Source organism: Pseudophryne corroboree, chromosome 3, assembly GCF_028390025.1.
Source record: "Pseudophryne corroboree isolate aPseCor3 chromosome 3, aPseCor3.hap2, whole genome shotgun sequence".
Classification (NCBI taxonomy): domain Eukaryota; kingdom Metazoa; phylum Chordata; class Amphibia; order Anura; family Myobatrachidae; genus Pseudophryne; species Pseudophryne corroboree.
Genome location: NC_086446.1, coordinates 251,617,499 through 251,641,321, shown reverse-complemented (window position 1 = coordinate 251,641,321; position 23,823 = coordinate 251,617,499). Strand labels below are relative to the sequence as shown.

At 43.9% G+C, this 23,823-nt stretch overlaps 1 protein-coding gene across 14 annotated transcripts in view; it reads left to right on the top strand.

The window, feature by feature from the left end:
* Nucleotides 1-9,332: 9,332 nt before the first annotated feature.
* BCAS1 (brain enriched myelin associated protein 1) overlaps nucleotides 9,333-23,823 on the top strand; it is a 267,020-nt gene continuing 252,529 nt past the window's right edge. For 7 of the 14 annotated variants that reach the window (XM_063958997.1, XM_063958993.1, XM_063958994.1 and 4 more), the window contains exon 1: nucleotides 9,335-9,471. The gene's annotated coding sequence lies outside the window, so the exon portion shown is untranslated. Of the gene's footprint in view, nucleotides 9,472-23,823 lie in introns of all 14 variants that reach the window. The other 7 variants (XM_063958998.1, XM_063958996.1, XM_063958995.1 and 4 more) reach the window with 3 other exon arrangements.

Below are 23,823 nucleotides of genomic sequence, written 5' to 3'. Positions count from 1 at the left end.
GGGAGGTTTTTTTGGAAGGGACATCCTGCGTGACACTGCAGTGCCACTCCTAAATGGGCCCGGTGTTTGTGTCGGCCACTAGGGTCGCTTATCTTACTCACACAGTCAGCTACCTCATTGCGCCTCTTTTTTTCTTTGCGTCATGTGCTGATTGGGGAGGGTTTTTTGGAAGGGACATCCTGCGTGACACTGCAGTGACACTCCTAGATGGGCCAGGTGTTTGTGTCGGCCACTAGTGTCGCTTAGCTTAGTCATCCAGCGACCTTGGTGCAAATTTTAGGACTAAAAATAATATTGTGAGGTGTGAGGTATTCAGAATAGACTGAAAATGAGTGGAAATTATGGTTTTTGAGGTTAATAATAATATGGGATCAAAATGACCCCCAAATTCTATGATTTAAGCTGTTTTTTAGTGTTTTTTTAAAAAAACACCCGAATCCAAAACACACCCGAATCCGACAAAAAAAATTCGGTGAGGTTTTGCCAAAAAGCGGTCGAACCCAAAACACGGCCGCGGAACCGAACCCAAAACCAAAACACAAAACCCGAAAAATTTCAGGCGCTCATCTCTATTATCTAGGCGTGGCACTGCAGTGGAAGACAGGAGGGCAGATATTAAAAAAAAAGAGGCCCCAAACAGCACATCATGCAAAGAAGTAAAAGAACTGCAATGAGGTAGTTGTGTGACTAAGCCAAGCGACACAAACAATTGGCCCATCTAGGCGTGGCACTGCAGTGGTAGACAGGAGGGCAGATATCAAAAAAAGGCCCCTAACAGCACATGATGCAAAGAAGAAAAAAAGGTTCACCAAAGTTGCTGTATGACTAAGCCAAGCGACACAACCACCTGACCCATCTAGTAGTGTCAAGCAGTGGCTGAATGTTGAGAGTGGGCAGCAATTGTTCGGTCCACTAACAGCATCTCCAGCACGCTCCAGTCACTTTTAAAAAAAATCTGCAATTGGTTGACTTATATGGCAGTACCCCAGGACTAATACAGCAGTACTCCTGGACTCATACGGCAGTGTCACACAGGATGGCACTTTTCAAAACTAGGCCCCAAACAGCACCTCATGCAAAGATGTCGAAGAGGTGCAATGAGATAGCTGTATGACTAAGCCAAGCGACACAAACATTTCCAACTGGAATTATACGTCCAAATCACTAGAATTAATTGGCAAAATCACTGAAATTATACGTCCAAATCACTGGAATTAATTGGCAAAATCACTGTAATTATACGTCCAAATTACTGGAATTAATTGGCAAGATCACTGTAATTAATAATTATATGCCTAAATCACTGGAATTAATTGGCAAAATCACTGTAATTATACGTCCAAATCACTGGAATTAATTGGCAAGATCACTGTAATTAGTAATTATACTTCCAAATCACTGGAATTATTTGGCAAAATCACTGTAATTATACGTCCAAATCACTGGAATTAATTGGCAAGATCATTGTAATTAATAATTATATGTCCAAATCACTATAATTAATTGGCAAAATTACTGTTATTATATGTCCAAATCACTGGAATTAATTGACAAGATCACTGTAATTAGTAATTATACGTCCAAATCACTGGAGTTAATTGGCAAGATCACTGTAATTAATAACTATACGTCCAAATCACTGGGATTAAATGGCAAAATCTCGCTATTGCCTGCCTAGTGAAGTGGAATCTAGATGAGATTTGGTACCGGGGACACAATACCTCCATCAATTGTCTAAATCCCACTGCACTAATGGCGGATACCGGACACACATCTAACACCAACATAAGTGTCAAGGCCTCAGTTATGAGGGCTTCCATCATCATGGACTTGTCACTGGACTGATGCTGCACAAGACCAGAGCTGTCTTAACAGCAGTGTAGGCCCCTGGGCACAGCAATGCACTGGGGCCCCTGCCCATCCTCCAGCAGTAGTGGTGGGGGGTGCTGTCAGCGTCAGCTTTGATGTTCCGCGGAGGGTTCTATCTTCCGCTCAGCATGTAGGACCTGGAGAAATAATCTCTGCTAATTACTCCTTTACTGCACAGATGGTGGGAGATGGGGCTGGAGGGAAAGCACTAAAATGTAGTAGGGGACATTGGGCTGAATGAAAGGGCCCAGGTACATGACTTTCAGGGTGGTAGGGGATGTTTAATACGCAGGGGAGGGGTGGATAGTGGAATGGGCTTAATATTCATCATTTTCTGGTGGGAGGGCATCTTGCTTTACTGCAGATTTCTCCAGTTTCTGGAAATAGATTTCTTAGCTTTAATGGGAAAAAACAAACTAGAGAATCCCACCTTTCAGGAGGTACTGGGGACTTGGGAATCAGAATTCAGGAACCAGAGCAATCCACCAACAAAAATATAAAACTGCATAACAGGCTTGTGGAGCTGGAGCAGGGATCAGCTGCTTGAAGGCTGATATCTCTGGTTCTGGGCATAGTAGAGACAAGCTGCCAGTGTCCACCAAAAGGGGAGTGTCCCAGCCTTTGGAGTATACCCTCAGAAAAACTCTAAGTCAGACAGAACTTGAGCTATCTGACTGGGAAGAACAATTAACAGGTTCGGATGGGGGCCGCTGCTTTGAAGTCGGATATTTCCGGTTCCCCAGGGCCGATTTTCAAAAATCTGGTACCCCTGGAAAGAGGGGACTCTCAGCTATCAGCCTAGGGCCTTTTACTCCTGGGGCCCTTGGGCAAGAGCCCATTGAGCCCATACGAAAAGACGGCCCTGCACAAGACACTTCCCCTGGTCTAATGCAGGACAACACAGCACCACTGAAAGAGACTTATACAGCTACACTGGATATATGGCAGCAGAGGACACCACCACTGTGACTGATCACTGGACTGATGCTGCACAAGACACTTCCCCTGGTCTAATGCAGGACAACACAGCACCACTGAAAGGGACTTATACAGCTACACTGGATATATGGCAGCAGAGGACACCACCACTGTGACTGGTCACTGGCTGATGCTGCAGAAGACACTACCCCTGGTCTGATGCAAAAATGCAAGGGACTTATACAGCAGCCAGCAGCACTGGGGACATATAGCAGCAGAGCATACCAACACTGTGACTGGCTGGACTGATGCAGCACAATACACTACACTGGACTGGACTGAGCAGCACAACACTGCACAAGACTTGCCATCCCACTTTCCCGCCCCCACACAGACACTGAGGACGGAGACACGTCTTCTCACTACACTCTCCGAGACTGGAGTGAAAATGGCCGTGACACGCGGCTCCTTATATGGAATCTAAATCCCATGAGAATCCGACAGCGGGATGATGACGTTTTGCCTCGTTCAGGTTTCCGAGTCAGGCGGGAAAACCCGAGCCTGGCTCGGAACCGGACTCGAATAGTAAAGTTCGGTACGGTTCGTTTCTCTGAGAACCGAACCCACTCATCTCTAGTTAACATGTTAATTGTATCATTGAGTTATTTTATCCTGCCCCCACAGTTTTCCAATATTACTTTAGTGTCTCCCCCTCAAGAAAGCGGATACTTTTCCACCATTTCACAGTAAAGACATTTCCATGAGACAATACATGATACGTAACAGCGACACAACTAGTTCACATTACAGACAAACTAAATTTCAACACTTTCACAATATGTGTGTCTCAATGCATATTTGACTGTGAGATGCAAATTTACACATGCTATATGGTATGGCAAAGCAAAAGCAGAGTTCGAAGAGTGTATTGCCAGAATTTTGCACCTCCAAGAAAATGCATATAATGTTTAAATGTTCGATTACCAAAAAATTTCACAAAATTTTGTTCATCCCTAGTTCACATACATGTTCTGTAGATTCAGAGCAACAAATGCTTGCATGTTGCATATTCTGTATATTTAATATATTTGGATGTTTATATTTTAATATATCTGCATGCATGTACAGGTCTGTACCCACCTCTACCACCGTGAGCCATCACCCCCCACCTTGCATACGCCCCACGTGCTGGCACCCATGTCAGAACAGAAATGAGAGATAAGCAGGGACAGAGATAAGAGATAGATACAGGGGAGGCAGAGAAGAGAGCGAGACAGGGGTAGGCGGAACACAGATGTCAGAGATACGTGAGGAGGGGCACAGAGATTAGAGAATAATGGATCGGGTGAGAGGGACAGAGATGAGAGACAGACATGTGAGGCAGGTGGGAAAGATATAATAGATAAAGAGAAAGAAACAGGAAGGAGAGAGACACAGATGAGGAGGGGGCAGCGAAGGAGACAGAGGAAAAAAACTCTGCAACAGCAGGTTAAATAGCTAATGACCCAGTGAATCCAAAATACTCGTACTATGGCCCTCATTCCGAGTTGTTCGCTCTCTCGCTGCTTTTAGCAGCATTGCACACGCTAGGCCGCCGCCCTCTGGGAGTGTATCTTAGCATAGCAGAATAGCGAACGAAAGATTAGCAGAATTGCTACTAAATATTTTCTTGCAGTTTCTGAGTAGCTCCAGACCTACTCCTAGATTGCGCTCAGCTCAGTCCGTTTAGTTCCTGGTTTGACATCACAAACACGCCCTGCGTTTCGCCAGCCACTCCCCCGTTTCTCCAGACACTCCTGCGTTTTTCCCTGACACGCCTGCGTTTTTTAGCACACTCCCGGAAAATGCTCAGTTACCACCCAGAAACGCCCCTTTCCTGTCAATCATTTACCGATCAGCAGTGCGACTGAAAAGCGACGCACGAACAACAGCAAAACTGCTAAGTTTTTAGTTAAATAACTTAGCGCATTTGCGCTGCGTACCATGTGCATGCGCATTTAGCAACAAATCGCAGCATATGTCTTAAATTCAGAGTACTTAAATACGCTGCACATCGTGTAGGGCTCTGTGGGCAGCACCATCGCTGCCCAGCAGCCCTTGCTTGTGGCTGCAGGGTGCCATTATTGCTACGGCAGTACGGCAGTACCGCCCATAGCATCCTTTGGGCGCTTCAGGGAATCACCATGCTATCTGTGCAGCGTTTATGGGTAGAGGCCAGCACAGGGCATTGCGGAGCCCTGTTACATCACTGGTTAACATAATTGATGCAGATGCCTCTGCCTGATTGATACGGAGAGGTGTTCGTGGGCGGCCAGGGGTGGCGTCACGGTGTTGCTGGGGTATGACGATGAAAACAAGGGCAGGTCTGGGCCATTTTCAGGGCAACCACGTGATGTCACACATGGCCGCTGCGACAGGTAAGATAGCCGCGCTGTGCCTGCCTTCGCAGCCATGTTGCACAGGCAGGGGGCATCTCTTTTTTTGCGGGGTCAGCAATGCAATCACATTGCTTGCGGCCATTAGCATGCTGGGCGGCCTTGCCCTGTGCTGGGCACCCCCAAGCATGCGATCAGTTGCAGTTGCAGTTTTGCTAATTTAGCCAAACTGTAACTGATACCGAATCTGGTCTATGTACCTCTCTTTTGTGGAACCTAAGGATCGCTATATTTTGCTTTCCCCTGCGAGTTTTCACCCTACTTCTATTCAGAAAGGTTTACCATTTTCCCAGTGACTTGCACAGAATTTGTAGTAATGAGATTGACATGTATCATCAGATGGATATTATGAACAGGAAATATAAAAAATTTAAGAAAAAGTCATGATATCCCTAGACATAAGACCTTGTTACCTAAACATTCTAAAAGGGGGTACACACGGAGAGATACGTTCTTAAAATCTAAGCATTCTGACTAGATTGCTTAGTTTAAGCATGGATCTCTCGTGTGTATACCCCCCAGCGATAGCGATGCGTGGCCCCGCACGTCGCTATCACTGGTGCTAGATTGGCCTGCACAATCTAGCACATCCCTCATTTCACCTGCTGGGTGAAATGAGCGCGCCCCCCCTAGAAAGTCAAGACTTCACAGTGCCCAAATTCGGTCAAATCATTTTGGCTCAGTGGGAGCTTTACTCAAGATATGGGGTATGTAGCATGAATAAAACCTTTTTTTACTGATGTGTATATATATAGAGAGAGATAGATAGATAGATAGATAGATAGATAGATAGATAGATAGATAGATAGATAGATAGATGGATAGATAGATATAGGATTACATACATTTGTTCAGTCTGATTTCTATGTACCGATCATAAACCATTGGGAGAATAAGTTAGACATTTGTTGGACTAAAGAAACCAAGATAGCAGTATAAATACATCTTCAGTATAATCATGGGTGTGGTACGTCAGCCATTAGTTATACACCTCTGACCTCTGCATTAAATTGAATCTTTATATAACTGTCTCTGCCCTTCTTAAAGTGAGTTGGGGTACACTGTTCTCATTCTTATAATTGGCAAAGGATCTAAACAGGAATAGAAGAGAAAGAAACCTTTATGTACTTTAAGATTGGTGCCTAAATGTGAGTTGGGTACACCCGATTTGATAATGTGTCAGCTTAATTTCAACTGCATATGTTTTTCATAGACTTGTATTTCTTAGCCTTTTTTTTCATTATTTGATGTCCTAATGACAGGGGTTAGGTATGGGATCCTGACACTTACCATTGCAGCGGTTAGAAGACCGACAGCGGCATGCTGATTGCCAGGATCCCAGAACCTGGTGGGTAAGTATATTAACCATCTCTTCCCTAACCCTCGCTACCCGCAGTCTAACCCTAAACCCTAACCCTTTTGTCCCCCTTTAGTGCCTAACCCTAACCATGCCCCCTTAATGCTTTAACCTAACCATACCCCCTTTACTGCCTAACCCTAACCCTCTCTTCTTAGCGTCTAACCCTAAACCTCCCCCCACCCCCCCAGCAGCCTAACCCTAACCATCCCCAGCATACTTGCTTTTGGTATGCCGACAGCTAGAATTCTGGCATCAAGATTGTGAGCGATGTTGGGATTCCTGCGCCAGTCTTCTCACCAGTGTCAGGATTCTGGCATTAGTATCTCGACTGTCGGCATCCTGAGCACTAGGATGCTAACTACATCCCGATGACAGTATTACACATTGGTTGTTTAATTTATTTTCTATGTTACATGTTACACGGAGTGTATTTCTTCACAACAAGGATAAGTAACACAAGGACATAGATGTCATCTAGCAAGGAATGTATATAGGGGGTCATTCCGACCTGATCGCTCGCTGCAGTTTATCGCAGCGCAGCGATCAGGTCAGATCTGCGCATGCGCCGGCGCCGCAGTGTGCCAGCACATACTGGACGGCTGAAGGCCGTTGTTCCCTAGCGATCGCTTCTGCCTGATTGACAGGCAGAGACGGTCGCTGGGTGGGAGGGGGCTGGACAGCTGCGTTAAGCCGCCGTTTAGGGGGTGCGGTCCTGCCAACGCAGGATGGTTGGACCATTGGGGGGGGGCGAGCCGCAGTGGCTGCGTGATGTCACACGCAGCCGCTGCGACCCGGGCAGCAAAGAGGTTCTCCCGGCCAGCCGCAGGAGCTGCGCTGGCCGGGAGTTACTCCTCAAATACAAAAACATCGCCACTGTGTGATGCTTTTGCATTTCTGCAGGGGGGGCGGGGAGGGAGCAGCACTGACATGCGGAGCGGACTAGCCCTGTGCTGAGCATCCCCCCGCATGTCTGAGCGCCTGATCGTAGCTGTGCTAAATTTAGCACAGCTACGATCAACTCGGAATGACCTCCATAGTCCTTTTATTTACTTTATAATAGTTATGTTTTTCTGCATCTTACCACTCAGCGCCCATACCTGTGTCTTGTTCCAAATTGCTGTATATCTGTGTTATTTTATTGGGTGGTGACACTCATTATTGGAGAATTGACACTAATATAGGCTGATTTGGGCACATTTTAGGAGGGGTTCACTATGGTATGCCGGCGGCCAGGCTCCCGGCGACCAGCATACCGGCGCCGGGAGCCCAACCGCCGGCTTACCGACAGTGTGGCGAGCGCAAATGAGCCCCTTGCGGGCTCACCACGCTACGGGCACGGTAGCGCGCGCCACGCTATTTTATTCTCCCTCCAGGGGGGTCGTGGACCACCACGAGGGAGAATAAGTGTCGGTATGCTGGCTGTCGGGATCCCGGCACCGGTATACTGTGCGCCGGGATCCCGACAGCCGGCATACTGAAGACCACCCTTTTAGGAGCCATCACCTTTTGTATACTGGAAACAATATCTGTTTGCAGTTAAAGAGATTAATGTGATTAGTTTTTGAATTGTAATTAACTAGCCTTTAGCACATACTTTTACAGTTCCCAAAGCCACTGACCCAGGGGAACAGGACCCAGGGGAGACCTAGAACAATGGGTATCATCAGAGAAAACGTCTCTATATTACATTTATTTAAGATCAAAGAAAAATTCCTATAAAATCTTGCAGAGGTGGTATATAAGTACCAGAAAGTCTGTGCGTTCTATACCTGAGTACATACAAACCAGACAGTACTGGCGTCCTTGTGGACAGGAGGCTACTCTGTTCCACATCTGGGTCAGCAGACCCAAAATAACATAACTTGAAAAGAGGGGGGGGGGGGGGGGCAGTCATCATCTCATTGCAGCAGTCACAAATGGACGTATTTAGCAATATTATTTTTACTAAAATAATGTGAAAAGGGATATTTTTACACCCATTTCACAATTTTTTTAGTATCACCTAAAAGTTCTAAAAGGCTATTGTAGGAGAATTCCCAAAATTCTCCTCCAAGCCCTTAATATCGCATTGTTTTAGTAACCAGAGTGTGACGGCCATCAGTGGCACCTGAGCGGTTATACTCTCACTGTATTTTTCATAAAAATACCTTTAGAAGTTTGGGGAAAGGATTTGCAGGGACAGAGCTTTCTCACAAGATCTGTCACTGCATACGATTACTGATACATCTTTGTGATATATTCAATTATCGTAATGCGAATATGGACAAATTTATCACATCACATGTATCTTAGAAGTCGTATTACTCAGACACTATACAGTAACACTGGCTTTGCAGTGAAAGTGGAATTAATATTTGTTGAGGTCTAATAAAACATCTGTATACACGTGTGTCCCTACACATCTGCCTGTATCTGATAATATTCCTGTGGTTCTTTATGTACAGTATAGTCAGTGAGGACATGTAAGAAAGGATTTGCCATTTTTCTTTCTGAGAGCTGCAATGTAGGATTTTGTGAGGCAGTAAATACCTTCCATTTTAAGAATGTTTTATTGTATACAAACTTCAGAATTTAATTAGCAACACATACTGTACATGTATGTCTTGTGTTTACTAGTGTGTGAGGGCATGCTTGACCAACTGCGAAAACAAACACTTTCCATTCTAATAAAGTACAGTACAGGCAGAGGGCAGGCAATAGCTGCCCCACCCCTGGCTGTGTGATAGATACACCCAGCCTGTAATCTTACAGCATGTAGAGAGGAATCTGTAAGAGGCTTGTATTGATATAACACCTGCACTCACCAGTACATCTATACATACTGAAGCTGCACCTGTACAGCGTCAAATATAGGAACTATAGGAGAATATCACCTTAAAGCTTCCACAGGTAAGTGTGCAAGGCTTCTCTTGGCTTTCCCTGTCACATGCATTGATAATATCCTCTTTCCTGGAGATGTCTCAGTTCAGTTCACCTGTTCAGCACTATAATACTATGAGTAAACACTATGGTAATGAATGGAAGTAGTGAGAAGTTAACCTTCACCATCTGTAATGAAATATATAAGGGTTGCTGCATAGTTGTGCCGTATTGTGCTGTGTTATAATAAATATAGCCCCTTGCCTATGTTATAGTAACTCTTCTTTACTCCAACTTCTGGAAAACTGTTGATATCTTTCTAGCAGAAAACTAGAACAAATTTGTTTCAACAATGAGCAAGTACTCAGACAGTTAAAACTTGATGGGACTCAATCCATATCATAAGATAGCTTGGATAGAATGAACTCATATATAAAATCATATAGAGCACTCCTCGGAAATATTTGTGTTGAGACTAGAAGTAGACAACACCTGGCTATTCTGCTGTTATTACTACAGCAGTTTGAAACCCACAAGGTGCCTAAGCTTGATCTTGTTCAATTAATATACCATAGAGCTTTGCCAAAGTATGGTTGCCAAATATTATAGATGCACATCATTTTAAATTTAGAATGATTGAAACTTCTGTATCCGGAACACTATTTTAGGTGTCTATGTATTAAAGCCTTGGAGAGTGATAAAGTGGAGATAGACAAAGTACCAGCCGATCAGCTTCTAACTGCCATGTGTCAGGCTGTATTTGATAAATGACAGTTAGGAGCTGGTTGGTTGGTACTTTATTTTTCACCACTTTATCTCTGTCCAAGGCAGTTCAGACTGTCATATCGTGTACATCAGTGGTTCTCAAACTCGGTCCTCACGTTTTCCAGCTCACTTAGCAGGTGCAGAGGTGCATTCATTACTCACTGACATATTTTAAAAGACCCACAGGTGAAGCTAATTATTTAACTTGCGATTCTGTGAGGAGACAGGGAAAATGTGATCTGTTTGGAGTCCTGAGGACTGAGTTTGAGAACCTGTGGTGTGGTGTCTACCCGCTATGTCGCTGACAATGCGTGCTGCCGTGCGTCTTCAGCGACATCCTCAGCAAGCAGGGCAGACAGAAGACATCACCAGCGAGGGCCATGCTGCATTCGGCAGCATGGTGACCCACCATCACTCCATCGCTGCCAGCATCGGCAAGTGGGTATGTACTTGCTGATGCTAGCCACCCCACTGGGTCCCCTTGCATGCAATGTCACTGGGTACACACATTGTGTAGTGTGTACCCAGCTTTAGTACATAGACCCCTATATTATTTACCTAAACATGGGACTGACAAAACTAAACTAGAACTCTTTTCACTGCCATGCTAAGAAGATTCTACTTCTTTTAATTTTTTTGTTTATTTTTATTAGCCACGATTCTTTTTTTTTTTTTGTAATCATGTAGACCAGGGCAGTTCTTGTCCACAGAGCTTGCTGTTAGTTGTCAGGTTATATCAGGCTCTCAAGATGTTTTTTCTTTGCAAGATGTAATTGACACAAGGCGTTCTGTATATTTACCTTGAGTCAGTAACTCTGCCCAGCATTGTGAGTATATATAGAAGAGATAAAAAATGTCATTCCAAATAAATAGAAGGCATAATCATTTGACCAGAAGACTCACTGTACAGTACTTTATGCTGACTATAGAGTTTCTATTAGCTGGAATAACAATCTGTTTCTGAGTGTTAATGCACTAAACATGTTATTTTTTCCTTTTGTGTAATGAATATACAGGTTGAGTATCCCATATCCAAATATTCCAAAATACGGAATATTCCAAAATACGGACTTTTTTGAGTGAGAGTGAGACAGTGAAACCTTTGTTTTTTGATAGCTCAATGTACACAAACTTTGTTTAATACACAAAGTTATAAAAAAATATTGTATTAAATGACCTTCAGGCTGTTTGTATAAGGTGTATATGAAACATAAATGAAGTGTGTGTATGTACACACATTTTGTTTAATGCACAAAGTTATTAAAAATAATGGCTAAAATGACCTTCAGGCTGTGTGTATAAAGTGTATTTGAAACATAAATGCATTCTGTGCATATACTTGGGTCCCATCCCCATGATATCTCATTATGGTATGCAATTATTCCAAAATACGGAAAAATCAGATATCCAAAATACCTCTGGTCCCAAGCATTTTGGATAAGGGATACTCAACCTGTATTATAACCTCAGGGTCAAACACAGGATTTGTAGAGGATATATCCAAATGCTAGCATTGTGTTTGAGCACTGCCTCTCCCCAATGTTTGTGTGTATGTGTATGTGTATATGTGTATATGTATATATATATATATATATATATATATATATATATATATACAGGTTGAGTATCCCATATCCAAATATTCCGAAATACGGAATATTCCGAAATACGGACTTTTTTGAGTGAGAGTGAAATCGTGAAACCTTTGTTTTTTGATGGCTCAATGTACACAAACTTTGTTTAATACACAAAGTTATTAATAATATTGTATTAAATGACCTTCAGGCTGTGTGTATAAGGTGTATAAGAAACATAAATGATTTGTGTGAATGTACACACACTTTGTTTAATGCACAAAGTTATAAAAAATATTGGCTAAAATTACCCTCAGGCTGTGTGTATAAGGTGTATATGTAGCATAAATGCATTCTGTGCTTAGACTTAGGTCCTATCACCATGATATCTCATTATTGTATGCAATTATTCCAAAATACGGAAAAATCCGATATCCAAAATACCTCTGGTCCCAAGCATTTTGGATAAGGGATACTCAACCTGTATATATATATATATATATATTAGTGATGTGCACCGGAAATTTTTCGGGTTTTGGTTTTGGATTCGGTTCCGCGGCCGTGTTTTGGATTCGGACGCGTTTTGGCAAAACCTCCCTGAAATTTTTTTGAAGGATTCGGGTGTGTTTTGGATCTGGGTGTTTTTTTACCAAAAACCCTCAAAAACATCTTAAATCATAGAATTTGGGGGTCATTTTGATCCCATAGTATTATTAACCTCAATAACCATAATTTCCACTCATTTCCAATCTATTCTGAACACCTCACACCTCACAATATTATTTTTAGTCCTAAAATTTGCACCGAGGTCGCTGGATGACTAAGCTAAGCGACCCAAGTGGCCGACACAAACACCTGGCCCATCTAGGAGTGGCACTGCAGTGTCAGACAGGATGGCACTTCAAACAATAGTCCCCAAACAGCACATGATGCAAAGAAAAAAAGAGGTGCACCAAGGTCGCTGGATGGCTAAGCTAAGCGACCCAAGTGGCCGACACAAACACCTGGCCAATCTAGGAGTGGCACTGCAGTGTCAGACAGGATGTCACTTAAAAAAATAGTCCCCAAACAGCACATGACGCAAAGAAAAAAAGAGGTGCACCAAGGTCGCTGGATGGCTAAGCTAAGCGACCCAAGTGGCCGACACAAACACCTGGCCCATCTAGGAGTGGCACTGCAGTGTCAGACAGGATGGCACTTCAAAAAATAGTCCCCAAACAACACATGATGCAAAGAAAAAAAGAGGTGCACCAAGGTCGCTGGATGGTTAAGCTAAGCGACACTAGTGGCCGACACAAACACCTGGCCCATCTAGGAGTGGCACTGCAGTGTCAGACAGGATAGCACTTCAAAAAATAGTCCCCAAACAGCACATGATGCAAAGATAAATTAAAGAAAAAAGAGGTGCAAGATGGAATTGTCCTTGGGCCCTCCCACCCACCCTTATGTTGTATAAACAGGACATGCACACTTTAACAAACCCATAATTTCAGCGACAGGATCTGCCACATGACTGTGACTGAAATGACTGGTTGGTTTGGGCCCCCACCAAAAAAGAAGCAATCAATCTCTCCTTGCACAAACTGGCTCTACAGAGGCAAGATGTCCACCTCCTCCTCATCGTCCGATTCCTTACACCTTTCACTGTGTACATCCCCCTACTCACAGATTATTAATTCGTCCCCACTGGAATCCACCATCTCAGGTCCCTGTGTACTTTCTGGAGGCAATTGCTGGTGAATGTCTCCACGGAGGAATTGATTATAATTCATTTTGATGAACATCATCTTCTCCACATTTTCTGGAAGTAACCTTGTACGCCGATTGCTGAGAAGATGAGCGGCTGCACTAAACACTATTTCGGAGTAGACACTGGAGGTGGGGGGGGGGGGCAACTTAGGTAAAATAAAACCAGTTTGTGTAAGGGCCTCCAAATTGCCTCTTTTTCCTGCCAGTATACGTACGGACTGTCTGACGTGCCTACTTGGAAGCGGGTAACTCATATTATCCTCCACTATTCTTTCAATGGTGACAGAATCATATGCAGTGACAGTAGACGACATGTCAGTAATCGTTGGCAGGTCCTTCAGTCCGGACCAGATGTCAGCACTCGCTCAGGACTGCCCTGCATCACCGCCAGCGGGTGGGCTCGGAATTCTTAGCCTTTTCCTCGCAGCCCCAGTTGCGGGAGAATGTGAAAGAGGAGCTGTTGACGGGTCACGTTCCACTTGACTTGACAAGTGTCTCACCAGCAGGTCTTTGCACCTCTGCAGACTTGTGTCTGCCGGAAAGAGAGATACAACATAGGCTTTAAACCTAGGATCGAGCACGGTGGCTAAAATGTAGTGCTCTGATTTCAGATTGACCACCCGTGAATCCTGGTTAAGCGAATGAAGGGTTCCATCCACAAGTCCCACATGCCTAGCGGAATCGCTCCGTCTAGATCCTCCTTCAATCTCTCCAGCTTCTTCTGCAAAAGCCTGATGAGGAGAATGACCTGACTCAGGCTGGCAGTGTCTGAACTTGCCACACGTGAAGTCAGTTCAAAGGGTTGCAGAACAACGTTGAAATTATTCTCCACTGCGCTTGAGTCAGGTGCATTCCCCCTCCTTTGCCTATATCGTAGGCAGATGTACAGGCTTGAATGGCCTTTTGCTGCTCCTCCATCCTTTGAAGCATATAGAGGCTTGAATTCCACCTCGTTACCACCTCTTGCTTCAGATGATGGCGGGGCAGATTCAGGTGTGTTTGCTGGTGCTCCAGTCTTCGGCACGCAGTGGCTGAATGCCGAAAGTGGCCCGCAATTCTTCTGGCCACCGACAGCATCTCTTGCACACCCCTGTAATTTATTTTAAAATTCTGCACCACCAAATTCAATGGGGTCGATTCAATTTGGTGATTTATGAATAGTGCCGGGAATTAGCTCCCGACGCTATTCAATTCAGCTCCAGTTAAGTCGGCGATGGCCCGTTCTCGCTGACTAAACAGGTTGAATTGTCGGGAGAATGGGCATTCTCCGTCTTAACTACCCGGCGCGAGGCTGATTCCAGACAGAATCAGCCTCGCGCCGGCCGCGAGGCAGCACTTTTGTTGGGTTTCTTCTCTCATCCCCCGGGGATGAGAGAAGAATTCCCAACAATTGCGGGTAACTAGCAGCTGAATTGAATAGCGTCGGGAGCTAACTCCCGGCGCTATTCATAAGTTGCCGAATTGAATCGACCTCAACGTATGTGCAAAACATGGGACGTGCTAGAATTTGCCCACATGTAATGCACGCACAATATTGGTGGCGTTGTCCGATGTCACAAATCCCCAGGAGAGTCCAATTGGGGTAAACCATTCTGCGATGATGTTCCTCAGTTTCCGTAAGAGGTTGTCAGCTTTGTGCCTCTTATGGAAAGCGGTGATACAAAGCGTAACCTGCCTAGGAACGAGTTGACGTTTGCGAGATGCTGCTACTGGTGCCGCCGCTGCTGTTCTTGCTGCGGGAGGCAATACATCTACCCAGTGGGCTGTCACAGTCATATAGTCCTGAGTCTGCCCTGCTCCACTTGTCCACATGTCCGTGGTTAAGTGGACATTGGGTACAACTGCATTTTTTAGGACACTGGTGACTCTTTTTCTGAGGTCTGTGTACATTCTCGGTATCGCCTGCCTAGAGAAGTGGAACCTAGATGGTATTTGGTACCGGGGACACACTAACTCAATAAATTGTCTAATTCCCTGTGAATTAACGGTGGATACCGGATATACGTTTAACACCACCCTGGCTGCCAAGGCCTGAGTTATCTGCTTTGTAGCAGGATGACTGCTGTGATATTTCATCTTCCTCGCAAAGGACTGTTGGACAGTCAATTGCTTACTGGAAGTAGTACAAGTGGTCTTCCGACTTCCCCTCTGGGATGACGATCGACTCCCAGCAGCAACAACAGCCGCGCCAGCAGCAGTAGGCGTTACACTCAAGGATGCATCGGAGGAATCCCAGGCAGGAGAGGACTCGTCAGACTTGCCAGTGACATGTCCTGCAGGACTATTGGCTTTCCTGTCTAAGGAGGAAATTGACACTGAGGGAGTTGGTGGTGTGGTTTGCTGGACCTTGGTTACAAGAGGAAGGGATTTAGTTGTCAGTAGACTGCTTCCACTGTCACCCAAAGTTTTTGAACTTGTCAATGACTTCTGATGAATGCGCTCCAGGTGACGTATAAGGGAGGATTTTCCTAGGTGGTTAACGTCCTTACCCCTACTTATTACAGCTTGACAAAGGCAACACACGGCTTGACACCTGTTGTCCGCATTTCTTTTAAAATAATTCCACACCGAAGAGGTGATTTTTTTTGTAATTTGACCTGGCATGTCAATGGCCATATTCGTCCCACGGACAACAGGTGTCTCCCCGGGTGCCTGACTTAAACAAACCACCTCACCATCAGAATCCTCCTTGTCAATTTCCTCCTCAGCGCCAGCAACACCCATATCCTCATCCTGGTGTACTTCAACAGTGAGAACTTCAATTTGACTATCATGAACTAGACTGCGGGTGCTCCTTCCAGCACTTGCAGGCGGCGTGCAAATGGTGGAAGGCGCCACCTCTTGCCGTCCAGTGTTGGGAAGGTCAGGCATCGCAACCGACACAATTGGACTCTCCTTGGGGATTTGTGATTTAGAAGAACGCACAGTTCTTTGCTGTGCTTTTGCCAGCTTAAGTCTTTTAATTTTTCTAGCGAGAGGATGAGTGCTTCCATCCTCATGTGAATCTGAACCATTAGTCATGAACATAGGCCAGGGCCTCAGCCATTCCTTGCCACTCCGTGTCGTAAATGGCATATTGGCAAGTTTACGCTTCTCATCAGACGCTTTTAATTTTTATTTTTGGGTCATTTTACTGAACTTTTGTTTTTTGGATTTTACATACTCTCTACGACATTGGGCATCGGCCTTGGCAGACGACGTTGATGGCATTTCATCGTCTCGGCCATGACTAGTGGCAGCAGCTTCAGCACGAGGTGGAAGTGGATATTGATCTTTCCCTATTTTACCCTCCACATTTTTGTTCTCCATTTTTTAATGTGTGGAATTATATGCCAGTAATATATCAATAGCAATGGCCTACTGTACCGTACTGCTATATATATATATATATATATATATATATATATATATATACTGGTGGTCAGCAAAATTCTGCACTGTCCTCCTACTACTGCACACAACTAAAATGCAGCACAGGTATGGATGCATAGTATACTTGACGACACAGAGGTAGGGCAATGGACTACTGTACCGTACTGCTAAATATATACTGGTGGTCAGCAAAATTCTGCACTGTCCTCCTACTATATACTGCGCACAACTAAAATGCAGCACAGGTATGGATGGATAGTATACTTGACGACACAGAGGTAGAGCAATGGACTACTGTACCGTACTGCTATATATATACTGGTGGTCATCAAAATTCTGCACTGTCCTCCTACTATATACTACAATGCAGCACAGATATGGAGTGTTTTTCAGGCAGAGAACGTAGATATTTTCAGCACACTGAGCACAGATATTTGCAGCACACTGAGCACAGATATTTGCAGCACACTGAACACAGAAACTGAGAGAATGCAGCCACGTCCTCTCGCTATCATCTCCAAAGCACGAGTGAAAATGGCAGCGACGCGCGGCTCCTTATATAGAATACGAATCTCGCGAGAATGCGACAGTGGGATGATGACGTTCAGGCACGCTCGGGTTAACCGAGCAAGGCGGGAAGATCCGTGGCTGCCTCGGAACCGCGTAAAATGGGTGAAGTTCGGGGTGGTTCGGATCCCGAGGAACCGAACCCGCTCATCTCTAATATATATATATATATATATATATATATATATATATATATATATATATAAAAATAAACAAGAAAGAGGAACAAGTGCCGCTGGTGTAGTTCACTTCTTTCCAGGGTGCACAGACAACACACCAATAATAGAATTGCATACCAGGTTGTGACTTGTATTAAAGCATATAAATCCACTGCTTCATAATCAGTATATGGTACCAGAATCTTGCACTCCCGGAAGTGTGGGGCTATAAAGCTCACAGTGGACTTGGTGATACCCTGTGGACCATATATTGGGGTACAGAAATATTGGGCTAGGAGAAGTGCACTGATTTATATTTCTGAACTATATGTATGTATATATTGCGTATTGCCCGGCACTCTCAGCACAATAGGATTACTCCGTCTGTTGCCTTCCGTTATTAGGAGAGTATAGCAGCTCCCCACATGTAGCAGTCTTGAACGGCGGCACTCAGAACAAATGAGACATGACATACATACATACATACATACACAGTTAGGTCCATATATACGTGGACAGTGACACTGACACAGTTATCAGAATATTGGCTCTGTGCACCACCACCACCACCACGGATGACCCAAGTGGCATTACAAGCATCTAAAGGCAGAGTGGGCATCTCAGTCCTTGCACATTCAAATGCACACTTGTACACCACAGGATGGGCTAATACTAACATTACCATAATCACAGACACGACTACAGCAAAAGATGCTAAAGCAGTAGCAGCAGCGAGCGACTCAAAATCAGCTCCATTATATGCCAAAAAGTGTACAATGCCCTCAGTACACATTATGCCACATTGTAGTGTCCCTAGTTCATATTATGCCACATTGTAATGGTCCAATTCACATTATGCCACACAAAGGATGGTAGACAAGGAGACAAAATGCATGGCATGTTTTAACCCTGGATACATCTTAATGCTTTAGAAACACTGCTGTTCTGCTCTATTCCTTCTGATGAAACTGCCCTAGAGGCAGAGAAATGCCTTAAGACATGTGTGACACATCTTTAAACATTTAAAACTTTCCATTGTGTTTTGAGACAACACTTTCCCCTGACACCCTTTCAGCGTGACACACAGGCAGCCTGTTACTGCACCATCTGGAGTTGCATTCTTCAATTCGACCCTACTGTGGGACTCTGGATACATGTGATAAGTTGTCAGCCCTTCTGAAACCATAATATTTTTAGGAGCTGTCTGGGACATCACCTAAACTGGGAACCACAGCTATAGTACTTTATAAGCAAGTATGATTTGGGACTTTTCATACACACTGATGAAGATACTTAAGCACTGTGACTTCTTGTATAGTAAACAGAAGTATACTATATAATTTTAATCAAGTCCAGTGTTTAAAACTCTTTTCCAATGAAGACGTATTTACCGCTGATTGAGTGATTGCATATTTATTCATCTGAGACACAATAGGTTTTGTTTTATAATCTGTGTATTATGTCTAGAGATGTGTGGCCGGCACTTTTCGCGTTTTGGTTTTGGTTCTGGTTCCATGCTCGTGTTTTGGATCTGAATTGGTTTTGCCAAAACCAGTTTTGGTTTTGGTTTTGGATCAGGATGATTTTTGAAAAGAACATTAAAAAAAATCTAAAATCACAGAATTTGGGTGTAATTGTGATCATACGGTATTATTAACCTCAATAACATTCATTTCCACTCATTTCCAGTCTATTCTGAACACTTCACACCTCACAATATTGTTTTTAGGCCAAAAGGTTGCACCGAGGTGGCTGAGCTAAGCGACACAAGTGTGCGGCACAAACACCTGGCCCATCTAGGAGTGGCACTGCAGTGGCAGACAGGATGGCAGATTTAAAAAATAGGCCCCAAACAGCACATGATGCAAAGAAGTAAAAGAGGTTCAATGAGGTAGCTGTATGACTAAGCTAAGCGACACGAGTGTGCGGCACAAACACCTGGCCCATCTAGGAGTGGCACTGCAGTTGCAGACAGGATAAAAAAAACTAGGCCCCAAACAGCACATCATGCAAAGAAGAAAAAGAGGTGCAATGAGGTAGCTGTATGACTAAGCTAAGCGACACAAGTGTGCGGCACAAACAACATGGGACGTGCTGGAATTTGCCTAGATGTAATACACGCATAATATTGGTGGCACAGGCGAGCGTACCCCTACACCACACAGGGCAAACCCTGTAAAAATTATTTGGATAATAATATAAGTAATGTATATAACCCTTTTATTTGGAGTAAATAATATACAGCACAGGACACCACCACTGGACTTATGGCAGCACAAGACACCACCACTGGACTGATGCAGCACAAGATACCACCACTGGACTGGACTTATACGGCAGTACCCCTGAAATTATACGGCAGTACGCCAGTGTCAGACAGGATGGCATTTTAGTCCCCAAACAGCCCATGATGCAAAGAAGAAAAAGAGGTGAAGATGGAATTGTCCTTGGGCCCTCCCACCCACCCTTATGTTGTATAAACAGGACATGCACACTTTAACAAACCAATCATTTCAGCGACAGGGTCTGCCACACGACTGTGGCTGAAATGACTGGTTTGTTTGGGGCCCCAACAAAAAAGAAGCAATCAATCTCTCCTTGCACAAACTGGCCCTACAGAGGCTAGATGTCGACCTCATCCTCATCCTCTGATTACTCACCCCTTTCAGTGTGTACATCCTCTTCATCACAGAGTATTAATTCGTCCCCACTGGAATCCACCATCTCAGGTCCCTGTGTACTTTCTGGAGGCAATTGCTGGTAAAGATCTTCCTGGATAAATTTATAATTCATTTTGATGAACATCATCTTCTCCACATTTTGCGGAAGTAACCTCCCACGCCGATTGCTGACAAGGTCACCAGCTGCACTAAACACTCTTTTGGAGTACACACTGGAGAGGGGGCAACTTAGGTAAAATAAAGCCAGTTTGCGTCGTGCAAGGGCATCCAAATTGCCTCTTTTTCCTGCCAGTATACGTACGGACTCAGTGGCGCATCCAGGGGGGGGTTTCCGAGCACCCAGAAACCCCCCTCCACAAAAATAAACACTTTTTTTTTTAATGCTGCATGAGTATTATTAATGGCTGTCTAGCGTCCTCTGCAGCCTGCTGTCTTCCTGGTGGCACTTATAAGTGCTTAATAAAAGTTTACTTTCTTTTAATTATAGTACATATATATCCATGTGCATACATATATACACATGTATATACATACATACATACATACATACATAGAAACACACACACACACGTGATATATATACATGTGTATATATACGTGTACTGTATATATATATATATATGCATGTTTAATATGCTATGTATATGTATGTGTATATATATACAGTATATATATATATACTGTATATATATATATATATATATATATATACTGTAGATATATATATATATATGGAGAAAAATATATATACAGCGCCACTTGTGGGATAGATTCCAATATTCCGTTAAAATATTTTATAAAAAGAGAAAAACTGTAAAAACATTTAAAAAACACACATAACCTTTTTTAAGGTGTCTGCCACCCCCTAAAGATGCAATGCTGGTGAAGCAATGCTAAAAATTGTGGAAGAAGTGGGAGATAGGGGTACCGGCGACTTGTGTTGTTTGAAAATGTATATTAAAAGATCCTAAAATTTATCAGCCAAAAAATATATATATAAAAATATTCAAATTTATTAAGATATAAAACTTAATAGATAAAAGTACAAATTTTCAAAAAAAGTATAAAAATATATATGAATAAATATAAGGGTACCCTTTGAAGAAGTCATATGTGACGAAACGCGTTGGGCTCCCTGCACTGACCCCCTGCCTATTTTTAAGCTAAGTCTTATCTCCTACCTTATATTTATTCATATATATTTTTATACTTTTTTTGAAAATTTGTACTTTTATCTATTAAGTTTTATATCTTAATAAATTTGAATATTTTTATATATATATTTTTTGGCTGATAAATTTTAGGATCTTTTAATATACATTTTCAAACAACACAAGTCGCCGGTACCCCTATCTCCCACTTCTCCCATATATATATATATATATATATAATGTGTGTATATAAGGTATATATATGTGTAGATATGTATATATATGTATATATATATATATATATATATACACACACACACACACACACACAGACACACACACACACACACACACACACACAGACACACTAGATTTACGGACCCAGTATATACTGGGTAACCTCAGTCCACACCCCCATGATTGGCTCCACCCAGTTTTGGAAACCCCCCCATGCAAATCCTGCATTTGCCACTAGGACTGTCTGACATGCCTAGTTGGATGCTGTCACTCATATAATCCTCCACCATTCTTTCAATGGTAACAGAATCATATGCAGTGACAGTAGATATGTCAGTAATCATTGGCAGGTTCTTCAGTCTGGACCAGATATCAGCACTCGCTTCTGACTGCCCTGCATCACCGCCAGAGGGTGGACTAGGAAATCTTATCCTTTTCCTTGCAGCCCCAGTTGCAGGAGAAAGTGAAGGAGGAGCTGTTGACGGTTCACGTCCTGCTTGAGTTGACAATTTTCTCACCAGCAGGTCTTTGAACCTCTGCAGACTTGTGTCTGCTGGAAAGAGAGATACAACGTAGGCTTTAAACCTAGGATCGAGCACGTGGCCAAAATGTAGTGCTCTGATTTCAACAGATTGACCACCCTTGAATCCTGGCAAAGCGAATGAAGGGCTCCATCCACAAGTTCCACATATTTTGCGGAATCGCTCCATCTTAGCTCCTCCTTCAATTTCTCCAGCTGCTTCTGCAAAAAGCCTGATGAGGGGAATGACCTTACTCAAGCTGGCAGTGTCTGAACTGATTTCATGGGTGGCAAGTTCGAAGGGTTGGAGAACCTTGCACAAGACGGAAATCATTCTCCACTGCGCTTGAGTCAGGTGCATTACCCCTCCTTTGCCTATATCATAGGTGGATGTATAGGCTTGAATGACCTTTTGCTGCTCCTCCATCCTCTGAAGCATATAGAGTGTTGAATTCCACCTCGCTACCACTTCTTGCTTCAGGTGATGGCAGGGCAAGTTCATGAGTGTTTTTTGGCACTCCAGTCTTCGGCACGCGGTGGCTGAATGTCGAAAGTGACCCGCAATTTTTCGGGCCACCGACAGCATCTCCTGCATGCCTCTGTAATTTAAAAAAAAAAAATCTGCACCACCAAATTAATTGTATGTGCAAAACATGGGACATGCTGAAATTTGCCCAGATATAATGCACACGCAGTATTGGTGGCATTGTCCGATATCACAAATCACCAGGAGAGTCTAATTGGGGTAAGCCACTGTGCGATGATGTCCCTCAGTTTCCGTAAGAGGTTGTCAGCGGTGTGCCTCTTACGGAAAGCGGTGATACATAGCGTAGCCTGCCTAGGAACGAGTTGGCGTTTGCGAGATGCTGCTACTGGTGCCGCTGCTGTTGTTGCTGCGGGAGGCAATACATCTACCCAGTGGGCTGTCACAGTCATATAGTCCTTGGTCTGCCCTGTTCCACTTGTCCACATGTCCGTGGTTAAGTGGACAGTGGGTACAACTGCATTTTTTAGGACACTGAGGACAGCTTTTCTGACGTCTCTGTACATTCTCGGTATCGCCTGCCTAGTGAAGTGGAACCTATGTGGGATTTGGTACTGGGGACACTCTACCTCAAACAATTCTCTAATTCCCAGTGAACTAATGGCGGATACCGGATGCATGTCTAACACCAACATAGCTGTCAAGGCCTCAGTTATCCGCTTTGCAGCAGGATGACTGCTGTCATATTTCATCTTCCTCACAAAGGACTGTTGGACAGTCAATTGCTAACTGGAAGTAGTAAAAGTGGTCTACCGACTTCCCCTCTAGTATGACGATCGACTCCCAGCAGCAACAACAGCAGCAGCAGCAGCAGCAACAGCAGCAGTAGGCGTACCACTCAAGGATCCTCTGGAGGAATCCCGGTTAGGAGAGGACTCCTCAGTCTTGCCAGTGACATGGCCTGCAGGACTACTGACGTTCCTGACTGAGGAGGAAGTTGACGTTGAGGGAATTGGTGGTGTGGCTTGCAGGAGCTTGGGTAAAAAAGAGGAAGAAGGGTTATAGGTGTCAGTGGACTGCTTACGCTCTTACCCAAAGTGGCGTATAAGGGAGGATGTTCTTAG